Genomic DNA, 5,329 nt, shown 5'->3' on the forward strand with positions numbered 1-5,329 from the left:
TCAGGTTGACTCTGACTCGTTAGAGGGACCCATATGATTCAGTAAATGACAATTACACAGTTGGACTCAGGGCCTCTGTGTCTCTGTGTTCTTGTGAGGGAAACAGCACATCACTGTTGCCCACAGCTACAGTCCATCCATGCGACCGGGTTCAGAAGCACAGATCTGTGACACCCTGTCTACACTGAGAAAATGAAACCAAGGTACTAGCCTCAGTAAATCGAATACCATGGAAGAGCTTGGATACTTGGTGGCTGGCTAGGATGACCTTAGTACTCCATGATGTCCTGTCTGCTCTTTCCTTCAGAACAGGGTCATGAGAGTGGACTGAGATGCAGCATCTGAACAGTCCTGGGCATAAGATTCCCAACTCACACTGTGGCTAATTGGAGTAACTCTGTATATAAAAAGCAGGGAACCCCCGACCACAGCCTAAGAGTATGTTGGACAGCAATCGCATGTGTGTGTAAGTGGATATTTTCCTCCCATTAGCTGTGACCTTTTGAAAGTGAGCAAGGTTGGTTGCGGTTTAACTGTCCTTAATTTATCTTATGACACCCTACCTACTGCTTACAAAACCCCAACCAGTAGGGGTCGGTTTGAGTTTGAGCATTTTCCACGAATCAACCACATTTGACAGAGCATGTACACAAAAAAGCCTGAGAAAATAACACACCAGTAGCCACACCAGCCCCCTCCCACCACCCAGGCTGTCCCCTCCACCACCTGTGCCCTCCCTCTCTGTGCCGCCTCGTTCAGGGCAGCCCAGGCCCAGTGCGGAAGGAAGTTGCTCAGAAGTTGGAAGCCATGGGAGACACTGCCTAGTAGTGCCTGACAGTGACGTCACCTGCACAAAGCTCCAATGATTTGCATGTTTCTCCTCTTTGCTTCTACTCTTTCCCAACGTAGATATAGTTCCAGGTCTCTAAGGAGAGGGCCAGAGATTGGGCCTAGAGAATATGATCAGATTCATGGGGATCGAGGAGTAGATCTAATTAAATTTAATCTTTCTTGGATCTGATGGGTCTTATTTTGTTTCCAAATGGGAACCTCTACTTAGTTTCCCAAAAAAGTGTTTCACAGAAACTGAGGCTGATTATCAAGAAATAAACAAAAAACTTTTCCCAATTTCAAATGAGACAGTCTTTGTTTTTAATATATGAAAATTTTTACTTTGAAAAGATTAGTTAGAGAAAATAGACAAATCTACACTCTCTTATCATTTTTTCACTCTTCTAGCATACATTGAACATGTTGTTTTATGCCTATGATTGTAGAAAACAGGATACATATAAATGAGTGTAGTACATGTTGGTATTATTTCTCAATAGAAAAAATAGTCAAAATAAATGATCAAATATTTCACAGAAAAAGAAATATAAACTTTCAATATATGAAAAGATGCTTAGCTTCGCTCACAGCAAGAGAAAGCAAATTACAACCATGATGAGACACTATTTTTCACCTGTCAGATTAGAAAGTCCTGAGGCACACTCTAGGCATTCACTGACACGTTGACAGAAATACAGCACGGTGCTCTCTCTGTCGTGGGCGAGTTGGCAATATCTATCAAAATGACCAGTACACTCATTCACAGTGACAGAAAACATTATTATAGTTTCATCATTCCTTACAAGAGCAAAAGGTTGGAAATGAGTTTCACAGGAAGCTGACTGTATTAAAGTGTTGACATTCACCAGTGAAATGGCATGCAGCCTCTAAGTGTCCCTCTGCACTGACATGAAAAGAGCTCTAGGATGTTTAAGGGAAAGGAGAAGCACAGAATAATGTATATCGTTTACTACCTCTGTGTAAGAAGAGATAAAATGAGACTATGTATACAGGCATATATATTTATATATGTACATTCATATTTGCATATATAAAAGCTGGAAGGGTGCACAAGAAACGAGTAAGAGGTCAGGAGGTAGAGACAGTAGTTAAAGCAAGATCCTTTAATGCATTTTTTAGTGTTTGAATTTTTGAACCAAAAGGTATTATCTAACAAGTTTTATAGCGTCATGCTATGCATATCATTTTTTCAGCAACACCTTCTGGTTAATTTTCTATTTCGTTAAACAAGCTACATTCTTTGAAGATGCATAGCAGACAATAACGTGACATTTTGTAGTTTATTTCATAGTTTCTTATTGGCGTTTGCTTTAATTTGCGGATGCTACAAACGATGCTGCACTGAGTGAACACCCTTGCACAGAAATCTTAGTTCATACCTTTCATTTCCTTAGGAAATCAATGGGTGGGATGATGAGAACACTTTCCAGGCTGCAGCACGTTCTTCCTTGTACCATGGGCCTGGTGACGGCTCCCCATTGCGTGCGATCTAGGACAGCAGTGCTGGCACTCAGGAGCTCTTTCAGTCACTTGCTGGCCTCCACCCTGGAGCACATTAGAACTACTGAAGGATATTTTTTAAAGTCCAGTGCCTGGCCTGTGATGAAGTCTGGGCCTCAGTGGTTTTTAAAGGCTTCCAAGAGGAGAGGCGCTGGGATAACGGATAGAGCAGCAGGTCCTAAGTCAGGCAGACCTGGAGTCACGTGGACTCGGGCACTACTCTATGCTTAACCTTATGCATATTTCTTAGCCTCTCTGGAACCTAGTCTTCTCATCACTGAGATGAGTGTGATACCCATATGTGGTCCAGTGAGAGCATTAGACATAAAGCACGCAAACTGCCCAGCAGAATTCCTGATGCTCACTAAGTGGTAGGGACTTGCCATTATTCATACAAAACAAAAGATAGCAAACAAATAAAAAAAAGTCTAACAGAACTTGACAGAGACCACACATTTACCCGGATAAAATTTCATGGCTAACGAAAATGGTGTTTCTGGTCTTTTGGGTGAATTGTGTCATTTTGGTGTAGTATCTCTGGTTATCTTTTATTACTCAGAATTTCTAATTAGCAGTTATAGAGTTCTTTGATTAACATAAAGGGGAAAGTCAGTTATTACTTAATTGTGACCTGCTTCATTGACAGAAAGCCTTCAAAAATGAAGTCTCTGAGGAAAAGAATTCCAAAACAGTAGAGAGAATTCATAATGGGGACATTTTCAGAATGACTGCCTTGAGGTTCCCTCTGTTACAGTTGAGAAGTGGATGGAGACTCTTGCTCTATAAAGACTATTGAGACACGAGTGTTTTTATGTGGAATTGTGTAAATCTTTGCCTGGTTTTTCCATTGCACACCTGTGGATGCAACCTGTTGTTCTGGTATTCATTTTATCCAACACAGTGCCGTGGACTTCAATCACAGAAGTCCTATGGGTGGGTGGAGGTCAGCGTATAAAAGTCTTTCCAGGACGAAAAATTATGTGGCAGGTTGACTATGATCCTCGAATTGTCCCAACAGCATAGGAGCAAGGAGAGGAAGTGTGGACAGGCAAAGAGGAAGTTCTCTCCACCAGCCCTTAACCTACTAAGAAGGGAAATTTTCCTGTTTTAATTGAAACTAAAGTGACCTGTTTATACTCTAGGAGCAAATAATGTGGAAGTTAAGAGCAGAGCTCCTGCAATCAGGCTGCTGGGTTCAAATCCCAGCTCTGCTTCTTATCAGCTGTCTAACTAAGGGGACTTCTTCACCCCTCTCTGCCTGTTTCCCCATCTGTAAAACAGAGATAATTGTACATATTTCATAGGGTTCTTGTGAGACTTAAATAAGTAAACCTGTACTTAGGCCAGTCCCAGTAATACCATACCAGCATTTGCTATTATTACTTCATTAGGATGGTAACCATTGAATTTGTAAATGTCACTAGCAACTGAAATTATTTAATTTGAACACTTTCTTCTAAAGCTAGGCAAACTTAGACAATGTGACATGGTCATGAACAAATGACACAGCTAGTTAGAGGAAGACGAAGAAGTGGAGGCTGTAATTAGGGGGTGTGAGGTGTGACCTCTGGGCCAGTGTTTCTCCCACCACACCACATGGCAGTCGTGCTGTGGGGGAAAAGCACACAACCAAAAAGGATATATAATCTACTTCCTAAATCAGAAATGCACCTGGACCTACCAGAGGTTTCCACAGGTGATTCTGAGGATCTCCGGGCCCATTCCATCTAGGGGAGGAGCTGGGGTGTCCGAATGGTGCACCCAGAGAGCACCACCAACAGGCCTGCTCTGCCTGAGACTCTCAGTCCATTTCATTAGCAGCCCCCAAAAGAGCAGTTGCAAATCTAGGACACACGGTCACAGAATAAAGTAGGATTTCCATAGTGTTGACAACAAAGGGAGCAATAAAGGTAATAACAGAGTATGTACATGAGGAGAAAACACAGATGCACCCACGGGTCCTTAAGAAATTTCTCACTGACTCCTTGGAGGATGCCTTTAGTAGAGAAGCTGTGCAGGTTTTGTTTTGTTTTGTTTTTCCCAGTTGACAGTGGTTGAAGGGAAAGCCACCTGATAGTGTATATAAAAATACTGGCTCTGAGTTCAGAGAGACCTGGCTTTAATGACCACTATTTAGAAAATAGTGACCTTGAGCAGAAAACTTCATCTCTCCAATATCTACAGTGTGGACTATAATTGTACTTACCTCTGGGGGCTCCTAGAGGATTAACGGGGTTGCCTGGTACAAAGTAGAAGCTCACAGTCCCTGTTCCATCCCCACCTAACCTTTCTGTGGGGAAATAAGATTACAGATGACTGTGCGTGTTTCTGTGTTGGTAGAATCTACTACTCAAAAGTAGAACTGCCAACAGTGGATGCTAATGCTGTTGAGGGCTTGCAAGTACCAGGCATTACTAGCTCATGTACTCCAGGAGACAGGGCGCTGTAACTCCATTTTACAGATGAGGAAGTTATGGCACAGAGAGTCCAAATAGCTTGCCTGAGGTCACACAGATGCTAATGCTAGACCCGGGATTCAAACCCAGGCACTCAAGTTTCGGAGTCGAGGGGCGCAACCCTTCCACTGCGATGCCTCTTGGTGTGAGTGCAGGTTTCACGGGGTTAGTGTGAGGACCAGGAAACACGGTGCTTGTGAAACACTAGTGTAGAGCTGAGCACACACAGTGCAAGTTATGCTAGATGTTATACTGACACCATCAGAATGTCCCAAACCAAATGAGTCTGAATCTGGTGACCTTTGAAAGAGAAGTAACCTGGGTGCCTTCATGTGACTGTGGTTCCTCTTGGAGCCAGTGCCCCAAAGAAAGCATCATGACCATTATCGCAGGGAAAGAATTAGAACTGTGGTATTGACCATCATTACAGCCAACGCTGGATTTGATGGCTCAGCCGTCACACTGTTTCTTACCTTGGACTTTCCGTTAGATTTCATCAAATTAAAGTACACAGAGACAAA

This window comes from Equus caballus, chromosome 4, assembly GCF_041296265.1.
Source record: "Equus caballus isolate H_3958 breed thoroughbred chromosome 4, TB-T2T, whole genome shotgun sequence".
NCBI classification, from domain to species: domain Eukaryota; kingdom Metazoa; phylum Chordata; class Mammalia; order Perissodactyla; family Equidae; genus Equus; species Equus caballus.